General features: G+C 36.2%; 1 long non-coding RNA gene across 1 annotated transcript; it reads left to right on the plus strand.

The window, feature by feature from the left end:
- Positions 1–260: 260 nt before the first annotated feature.
- LOC107760071 (uncharacterized) lies at positions 261–9,941 on the plus strand. The gene is made up of 3 exons (XR_001642339.2): positions 261–632; positions 5,906–5,974; positions 9,718–9,941. It is a non-coding gene; the product is annotated as an uncharacterized LOC107760071 (long non-coding RNA).
- The last annotated feature ends 874 nt before the right edge of the window (positions 9,942–10,815 follow it).

A 10,815-nucleotide genomic window follows, 5' to 3' on the forward strand; every position in this document is an offset into this window, starting at 1 on the left:
AGGAAAAAAACAAATGGGCCCACAAAATAGTCCAAATTTGAGGCTCGTACCACCAGCCCACCTACTCTACTCTTTTTCCTTATCAGCTCCACTTAAGCGTCATGTAGGCGCCAAATGGTCACATACGCACAACTAGCACACACCTTTGCATACCAAGACACACGCTTTTCTCATATCTTCGCATGTTACCCCACTCTCTCGCCATGTGTCTCCATCAGATCAAGTCTACTTTGAATTAACGGCCAAGATTAATTCTGACATCTTTTAGAGAATTCCAAAAAATCAGCCCTTATTTATTTTTCTTTTATTTTTTCTTTATCCTAAAACTTAATCTCATCCACAGACTCATCCAATCTAATGGTCAGAATTTTCCCCTACACAAAAAATCTTACAACCCTAATTGACTAGAGTTTCATTCGCTTCTCTCTCTCTGCAGTGCCACCTTCTCAAATGTTTACCATTTTTATGCAATTTTCAGCCTTTCTTCAGCCATGGACAGTGCTTGTTCACACCATTTTGAGGAAAAAAATTTCGGCAGAACTATCTTTGAAGGAAAATGTGTTCTCTTCCCCAAATTCATACATTTACATATTCGAATCTCATCTGTTCAGATCAACATCTCACTACTTCGGGTAAAATCTAAAGCAAATCACTGGAATTTTTATTTTACCAAGAAATCTCTTCCCTGTCAAATCTATGTTGACCCCAATATTTGATTTCACGCGTTCAATTTTTGAAGTCGCCAAAATTAACCCTAGAAGACATATAAATACTAACTTCCTCAATAATTTCGAACAAAAAAAATTGTTGCCTATAGCCCTCAAATAGCTACTGTTTTCAACCTATTTTTCTTTGAGAAGTAAACCCAAAATTTACAATGTTGATTCTCGACAGTGTCGGAGATTTTCAACATTGTCTGTAACTAAGTTGAGCAGAGCGAGGAAGTTCGACTAGCGATAACAATATCCACGCCCCGTTCACTGTCCAGCACTTGGAGTAATATGAGTTTTAGGGGTGTTTGGTAGGGCACTATAAGAATAGTTAATGCATGAATTAATAATGTATGGATTAATAATGTATGCATTAGTAATGCAAGTATTAATTATGCGGATATTATTTCTTATTTACTGTTTGGTATGGTGTATTAAAATTATAATGTATTGCATAATTTTTAAGAAAAATAGTTGTTTACAAAAATACCCTCCATATTCTCTAGTTTTAAGGGATTTTAAGGATAATTTTATCTTTAACCATACTAATGCATGCATTAATATGTATTACTAATGCAATGATTTTCTATGCATTACTTTTACATAGGATAATACCAAGTATGATATAGTATTAGTTATACATAGGTTAAAAATATGTATCAAACAAGGTATTAGTAATGCATAGAATTAATGCTTGCCTTATTTTTTCTAATACTTCCTACCAAACGACCCCTTAATGTAAGACTCGCCTCGCACTAGCATTAAGTCATTACCATGGAATCTTATGCTACATTGGACTTCAAGTAAAACAAGCATAACTTGCTTGGAATCGCATGTGGCGGCTTTTGATATTCTTCACTATTTTTTGTCTACATTTTAGTTACCTTATATGAATTGATTTTATCTTAGTTTGGAGCTATGATTGATGAATAATTTTATCATGTGGAGTTATAGTCGAACCTTAAAGATTATAATCACCTAGTGTGTTGAAGATAGCATTTTTATAGTCTGTTTGGCCAAGCTTCTTTTTGGTCATAAGTGTTTTTTTTTTTGCCAAAAGCACTTTTGGCCAAAAATAACTTGTTTGGCCAAGCTTTTATAAGGAAAAAAAGTACTTTTGAGGAGAAACAGAAACAGTTTTGGAGAAGTAGAAAAAAGTAGTTTCTCTCCAAAAGCACTTTTTTGAGAAGCACTTTTGAGAAAAATACACTTAGAAACAGTTTTTTAAAGCTTGACCAAACACTAATTGTTGTTCAGAAGTGTTTTTCAAACTAATTAGTCAAAAACAAACTACTTCTCACCAAAAGTACTTTTGAAAAAAATACTTCTCAAAATAAACTGATTTTTGCAGCCTGGTCAAATGGGCTATTAGACCTATGGAAAAAACCTTTCTTTAAATTATGTCCGGACGAATACGAATTTTAGATTACATTCTCTTGAAATGTAACTTTGGAATTGATTTGGCAAATTATTACTTCCTCTGTTCCAGTTTATGTGAATCTATTTCCTTTTTGGTCCGTTCCAAAAAGAATGAACCCTTTCTTAATTTAGTAACAATTTAGCTTAAAGTTACAACCTTTACCCTTAATGAGAAGCTTTTATAACCACACAAATACTCTGGGCTCCATTTGAACTTGTTTAGGACCACAAATTCCAAAAGTCTTCTTTTTTACTTAAACTCTGTGTACATTCAAACAGGTTCACATAAATTGGAACGGAGGGAGTATTTTTTTAAATAATGAGGTTTCAATGATCTTTGACCCTTGACAAATTTTGAAGACAAACAAACAGTTAGATTTTCTCAAAAGGGCCACATCCTCCGAATCTATGTATGTATTGTTATAAATATAAACTTTATCACTTAGTAATATTCTCAAGGATAAATCACTATTTTATAAGTTATATTTAGTTAAAATACATTAAATACTACTTTTTAATAAGTCTTATGTTATTAACCTAAGTTTGGTATGGTTAACTATTTTAATGGATTTTAAAAAGTGTCTTAAAAATATTCCTTTTAGAATATTTGTGTAACGATTCGTCTTATCGTTTTGTGAGTAATAGACTTGATCCTTTATTTATTGCTCCCTATGTTTTATTTTGTGATTACTTGACTTGACTAGGTTCTTGGTATCGGGTTCGGGAGAGTTTCGTAGTGAAATGAGACACATAGTCCCTAAGTTTGTAGTTTAAGTTGTAATGGTTGACTGTAGTTAGACTTGTATGTAGGTTATTTCGGTGTTAATTGGCGAAAGTTGAAAAGTTGGATGTTTTTTGAAAGTTTGACCGGGAGTGGACTTTTAGATATCGGAGTCGAATTTCGATTCCGGAAGTTGGAGTAGGTCCGCAATGTCAATTATGACTTATTGCAAAATTTGGGGTCAATCAGACTTGATTTGATAGGTTTCGTAATCGGATGTAGAAGTTAGAAATTCAAAAGTTCATTAGGCTTGAATAGATGTGCAATTCGTGGGTTTAACGTTGTTTGATGTGACTTAAGGGTTCGACTAAGTTCGTATGATATTTTAGGACTTGTTGGTAGGTTTAGTTGAGGTCCCGGGGGCCTCGGATGGATTTCAGATGGTTAACGGATTGGAATTTAGACTTGGAAGATGTCTGAAGCTTCAAATTTTCTGGTGTCTGGTTTCCTTCTACGTGTTCGCGATGGTGCTCCCGCGTTCGTATAGAGGAGTTTGAGTGTTGCTGGAATTTAGCCTTCGCGTTCACGATGTAGATCCCGCGTTCGCAAAGCTTTGGAGTTTCAGGTCTACGCATTCGTGAGATGGTCTACGTGTTCGCATATAGGTATGGTCAGTGGGGCATCAGGCTTTAAGCCTACGCGTTCGTGAGTAAGGCTTCGCGTTCGCGGAGGCTTGGGGGCAGTGTGCATCACGTTCATGAGTGCGCCCTCACGTTCGTGTAAGAAGATTTGTTGGGCAGTAACTTTTTGTGCTTCGTGAACGCGAGGCAACTTCCGCGTTCGCAAAGAAGAAACACCTAGGCAACAGATTAAATTTCAAAAATTGAGGGTTTGCTCTCATTTTTATTTTGGTACTTTGAGAGCTCGGATTGAGACAAGATTTTGGAGAATTTTCAAAGAAAATATTTGGATGAGGATTCTTGACTAGGCTTTTTATTATACTAGTGCATTTGGCCGCGCTTCGCGCTGTTTTAAAATTTATTTTTTGCGTCCAAATTTTTTAATTAGACTATAGTGATAATTCTTTTGAAATTATTTTTGTTATATTACTCAAGAGATATTTGTCATATTCCTACTTAAATTAGAGAGTACTTTCACTTCTATCAATGTGTTTGCATATATAGATAGATCTTATGTATTTTAATATTTACTTCCTCTGTTCCATTTTATGTGAAATTATTACTTTTTAGAAATTCAATAAAGTTACTTTTGAGCACATTTTTAAAAAGTACTTCTTAAATATCTTGAATTACTAACTATTTTGATTTATAGTTATTTAGTTTCTAATATATGTAAATTTATTTTTAAAATTTTTAAAATTCTATGTCCGAATTCACATGGGAAATTAGTTAGTTTGTCTCTTATACTCGAAAAAGTTCACATAAATTGAAATGAAGAGAATAATATTTTATTTGTACATTTAAATTTTCTTAGATAGTTATTAGTGATTTTTTTATAATTTTTTCTTATTTTTTAAATAAAGCATGAAGTAATAAAAGAGAAAGGATAAATAAAGTAATTAAAACCTACCATATATGAAACATAGTAAATGAAATATTCTTCTGAAATTAAGCTTTGATTCTGCCGAGTATTTCCTTTCTTTTTATTGTAATTTTTCTATTTCTCTTTCCTTTTCCATTTGTTTTGTTTTCATTTTCCTTTTCCCCCCTTAATCTCTTCCTAATTTTATGCAAAATTCCCAATAATCAGTTTTCCCTTAAAAAACTCTCATCATTATCTCCTATAAATTTGAATTGTGCTTCAACGGAAAGAAAAAAAGAGATAGCAAGACAAAAATTACATTCACACAAGACTCCATGTTGCAAAAATATATCAAATTGTCGTAGTTTCTGATCAGAACTTCTAACCCTAGCTTCTTTTCTTCTTTTTGCCTCTCCGCATGATATGATATTTTAAACCCCTCACCAAAAGCCTTCTGATTCCTTGTTTTGGTGACTTTAAGAGTGAAGAAAGAGGGATTCATATAGTATTTTGAATCCGCTTCAAGCTATCATGATAATTCACCAACCTTGGAATAAAACAATTTCTATTATGGTATGGTAATGATTCAAGCGGAGGTCAAGATAGTAAGAGTTTTGATGATTCTTTGAAATTACAAATGGCTTTGGATAATTAATGCCTTGGTTTTCTCACTTCACTCATCCTTATATCTATTTCTGCTAACGCACACTTCACAAGATTTGAATTTGATTTGTGGAAAAGTGAGATGGTGAATGCATATGATATTCTATTTATATAGGTGTTTAGAATTTAGTGGTGAAGACACCTTTCAAATTCTGCAGTTATAATTGTTGCATGCATATATAAAGTTGTAACTGACAGTTTACTATAAATGGTAAGAATTAATTTTAGAATTGAAACATTATGTAAGGGTTTTTAAAGGAGATTTAATTGAATAGAAGAAAGGGAAAAAAAAGAGAGATAGAATTGTTGAAAATCTGACCATCCTAATTTACCGCACTTCTTTAATGCCTTCACAATTCTTTATGGGTATTTATTTTACAGTTATAGGTACACATTAAATTCTGTTGTAAACTCATGAATATGTTGAATTTCTTATTAAAAAAAAGGTGAGAAGCCAAAAAATCAGAAATTAGATAAATACTATTGCTTGGCCAAAGAGAGATGTCACCTTAGCTCTTTCATTCCCACCTTTATATCTATATATAGATTTCACTAATCTATCATTAATTTCTTCATTTAATTAAGGATTTGGGGTGAGAAATTGCGGGAAAAAGGTGTTGAGTTCTTAGATCGAATTTTTGAGGTTTTGATACCGGATTTGAGTAATTTTGGTATGGCTAGACTCGTGGCTGAATGCATGTTCGAATTTTGTGACTTTTACCCAATTCCGAGACGTGGACTCAGGTTGACTTTTTTAGGCGATTTTCTAATTCTTTGCTAAATTCATAATTTTATTATTTAGATTAGTTTCGTATAGTTATATTTATAGTATGTAATTGATTTTGGCTAGATTTGAGCCGTTCGGAGTCGGGAAGTCGAGGGAAAGTCGTTCTTATTGATTGATTAAGCGAGGTTTAAGGTAAGTGACTTGTTTAACCTTGTGTTGGGGCAATTCCCTTAAGATTTGGTAATGTTGTGACAATTTGTAAAATGTGAGTGTCGTGTACGCGAGGTGACGAGTGCGTACACGGGCTAAATATTAAAATTTCGGTCTTTGCTAAGTAGTTTCCTTTTTATGCCTTAATTGAGTTATGCTAGCACGTGTTGTCATCATGTTTAGTCTAATTTCACATGTCTACGTGTCTCATCTCTTAATTGCAAATTTGTACAACATGCTTAGTTGAATTACCTGCTTCCTTGATTTATGTATTCATTCTTTAACTGTAGGATTCCTTGCTTGTAATATCATTGTTTCATTTACTATGTGTTGACTTTTCGTGATTCTTGTTGAGATGACTGTTTGGTTGTAGCACGAGATTTCTTCCGTGCGGAGTGTTATTGGCACGAGGTTTCTTCCGTGTGGAGTGTTATTGGCACAGGGTTTCTTTCGTGCAGAGTGTTATTGGCACGAGGTTTCTGCCGTACGGAGTGTTATTGATACGAGGTTTCTTCCATGCATAGTGTTATTGGCATGACGTTTCTTCCGTGCAGAGTGTTATTATGGCACAGGGTTTCTGCCGTGCAAATTTTTGTTATGGCACGAGGTTTCTGTCGTGCAGTTACTGTGTTTGCTCAATTTGCTGTATCGTTTGTTATTGTTGTTGTTCCTTTACTTGTAAGATGTTCATTCCCTTACGTGTTGTAATTATCTTCTTGTTTTCCTGTGCTATTGTTTTTCCGTACATTCTTATTGTTCCTGATCCCATAAGAGTAGTAGAAGTAAATTGTAATGACCCGATTGGTCATTTTAAGTTTTTGCACTTTGCTCGTCATTTCTCGGGCATGATTTGCCTCGTGTGATGTATTATGACCTATGTAAATCGTTGGTTTTGGTTTTTAGGGTAATCAGAATGAATTTGGAAAAACAGTTCTCAGTTTGAAGCTTGAAATTTGAAATTTGAAAAGTTTGACCAAGATATGACTTGTTGGTATATGATCTTGGATCAGAATTTTTATGATTTAGTTAGCTTCGTTAGGTGATTTGGGACTTAGGAGCGTGATCGAAATTCATTTTGGAAGTCCGTGGAAGGTTTAGGCTTGAATTTGCAAAATTAAGATTTTGGCGTTTTCTGGTTGATAGGTGAGATTTAGATATAGGGGTCGGAATGGAATTCCAGAAGTTGCAGTAGTTCTGTTGTGTCATTTGGGATATGTGTGCAAACTTTCAGGTCATTTGGACGTGGTTTGGTTGAGTTTTTGATCAAAAGCGGAATTTGGAAGATTTTAGAAAGTTTGGCTTGATTCCAACGTGTTTTGGTTGATTTGATGTTGTTTGAAGTGTTTTGAAGATTGATACAAGTTCGAATAAGGTATTAAGATATGTTTGTGTTTTTTGTTGAGGTTGAGGTCCCGGGGGCCTCGGGGTGATTTCGGATGGTTGACGAGAAGTTTGAAACCTTGTTGCAGCTGCTAGATTTGCTGCTTCTGGTATTTTCTCACATGCGGATTGGGGAATGCAGGTGCGATAAGGGAGGTCGCAGAAGCGGAAATGCCTGGGAAGGCAGGGACCACAGATGTGGTTAATGGACTGCACCTGCGAAGGCGCAGGTGCGAAAGATGGATCGCAGATGCGAGTTTTGACCGGGTAAGTGATTTTCGCAGAAGCGGATGAATGACCGCAAATGCGGCACCGCAGAAGCGGGTATTGGGCCGCAGATGCGAAAATGTCTAAGTAGAAGGTATAAATTGTGGCCTTCGCGAATTTTAGCTAATTTCACCATTTTTATCTCGGCTTTGGAGCTTTTTGGACGATTTGAAAGAGGGTTTTCAAGGGAACTTCATTGAGGTAAGAAATTTGGACTTAAAACTCGTTCCTATGCTATTATTTCACAGATTAGATCGATGATTAATGGAATTTAAGGACTAAAATTGGGGAATTAGGGCTTGAATTTGGAGAGTGTAAATTGGGAATTTAAAAGGTCATTTGAGGTCCGATTTTGATGTTCTTGGTATGTATAGACTCGTGAGAGGATAAAGAACCTATTGATATAAAATTTATCGGAATCCGAGATGTGGTCCCGGGGGCCGGGTTTGAGAAATTTCGGGATTTTTGATGTAAATTGGGTATTTTTGAGTGGGCTTTGTTCTCTTAGCATATTTTAATGATTATGTACTAATTGTGGCTAGATTTGGAGCATCCGGAAATCGATTCGTGATGGCAAAGGCATCGCGGGCTAGAGTTTGGACCGGATCGAGGTAAATAATGATTGTAAATATTGTCGTGAGGGTTTGAAACCCCGAATTTCACATCGTTGTGCTACTTTAAGGTGACGCATACGCTAGATGACGAGCGTGAAGTCGTGCACCGTTGGGGATTATGACTTGGTCCATCCCGTACGACTGTTAAGTCGCGTATTTGATTTGAAATCTTATGATATTCCACATTTTAGAAATTGATATTATATTTTGGGTTGTATGCCATGTTTGGGGCCTTGTGCCGACCTGTTGAGACCCTTAGGGGAATTTTTACTATTTATTCCTCACTCTATTTGTTTTGAAAGCATATCCTCAGTCACGTTTTACCTGTTTATTGTTTAAATCTGATTTTATTACTTTACTTCTTAAAATGTGAAAACTGTTTGGGCTGAGTTCCCTATTTTACTGATGGTCCGAGTGATCGTGAAGTTGATGATTAGGATAGACCGAGAGTCTGATTGTTTATTGTGCGAGTGGCTTGTGAGGTTGATGGTTGAGAGAGGCCGAGGGCCTGATTGTGAGATTGATAACTGAGAGAGAGGTCGAGGGCTTAGTTGTGAGGATTATATATTTATGGATCGGGCTGCACGCCGCAGCGATATAGCGTTTGGGCTATAGGAGCCCCTCCGGAGTCTGCAAAGCCCCAGTAAGCGCAGTCGAATACATTTATGGATCAGGCTGCACGCCGCAACGATATACGGATCGGGCTGTGTGTGTATGTGTGTGTGTGTGTGTGTGTGTGTGTGTGTTGGATCGGGCTACACACCGTAGCGATATAGCGCTTGGGTTGTAGGAGCCCCTCCGGAGTCTGCACACCCTCAGTGAGCGCAGTCGACTATATATATGGATCGGACTGCAAGCCGCAACGATATATATGGTACCTATTGAGTGTGAGTGTTGAGTGAGACCGCTGATTGGTAAGAGTTGAGTCACGAGTGACTGAGAGGCTTGCCCGAGGGGCTATAGATATACATATACATGAGCCTGTTTATGAACTTACTGCTTTTCACTTTTCCTTAAAGTGAGTTTTATCGAATATGTTGATTTAATTACTGCTTTCACTCATCTTTAAATCGAGCCTCTATTGAAAATGTTGAGCAAACACTTTAAACAAATTTCATTCAAACTGAAGTTTTTAAGTTATAAAATGGGAATAAATTTCTGTTTTGCCTGGGGGGCTGTATACATACTATGTTTTGCCCGAAGGGCCGATTACGGTTTTCATATATTTTATTATAAATGGTATTGAACCCCTACTGAAATTGTTGGAAAGCATTTTCATATAATTTTTACCAAAAGGCTGGATTTTAAATGAGACGATTGACTCGTATTCTGATTTGAAAGCCCGTTGTGCTCATTGAGTTTATCATAAATGTGGATTCATTGTTTCATACTGCTCAGTCTTTATTTACTCTTATTACTTACTGGGTTGGAGTACTCACATTACTCCCTGCACTTCGTGTACAGATTCAGGTATTTCGGAACCCGGTAGTGGGTGTTGATTGCTCAGACACGGAGTCATCGGAGTTAGTAAGGCGGTTGCACGATGTTCGCAGCACTGCTTCCTTCCTCTCATTTTCATTATTGTACTTAGTACACTTGACTGTTTTTGTTGTATTCAGACCTTGGTAGATGCTCATGACTAGTGACATCCCGATGTCGGGCTTGTATGTTATTTCCGCACTGTTTATTCAGACTTATATTATGAAACATTTGTTAAATTGAAGGCTTAAAAATGACTCTTAATGATTAAAGGGTTAAAATGGGTGTTGTGTCGGCTGGCCCTGTCTTCACGAGAGGCGCCATCACGATCAGGTCTGAGTTTTGGGTCGTGACATAAATACCCCGCTCGCGAATCATACGTGCAACGCGGTCAAATGTAGATTTAAGGAATTTCCCCGCTCGCGAATCATACATGCAACGTGGTCGAATATAAATTTAACATTTAAATCATATCTCTTTCTTGCTTCTTTTCAAAAATATTGAAAATTCAACTTGAAATTTTTTAAGGTAATTTTCCCCTCTCGCGAAACACGCATGGGACGCGGTTACACATAGATTTCATAAGTTATTATAAGATTCCTCAATTCTTTTCTTTTGAAAGTACTAAGTTTAACGGAGACGCTTAAATTCTTAAATTCCTCAATTATAATACCTTTCAACACAACTATTATGCAACCTCAATCTTATCTCTTCTCAAAGCAACAATAACATCAATCAACAATAATATCAACAAAGCATGATGTAACCTAGGACTACCCGGACATAGGAATAATAGTACCTATGTTCGGACTCTTGTCACCTTATGCGTACGTAGCCCCCCACAAATAGAAGCACATATCCAATTAATTCACATATGGGGACAATTTCCTCTTACAAGGTTAGAAAGGAGACTCATCTTGCTCCGAAGTTTCATAACCGACATTCCACGCCCTTCCGAAGGCCCAAATCGATGCACAACGCTCCAAAACTAGACAATAATTATGAAAATCCATTAATTTATGCCCAATTACTCATAATAATCGATCAAAAAGTTGACAAAATCGCCCTCAGGCTCACGTGCTC

This window comes from Nicotiana tabacum, chromosome 1, assembly GCF_000715075.1.
Source record: "Nicotiana tabacum cultivar K326 chromosome 1, ASM71507v2, whole genome shotgun sequence".
NCBI lineage: Eukaryota > Viridiplantae > Streptophyta > Magnoliopsida > Solanales > Solanaceae > Nicotiana > Nicotiana tabacum.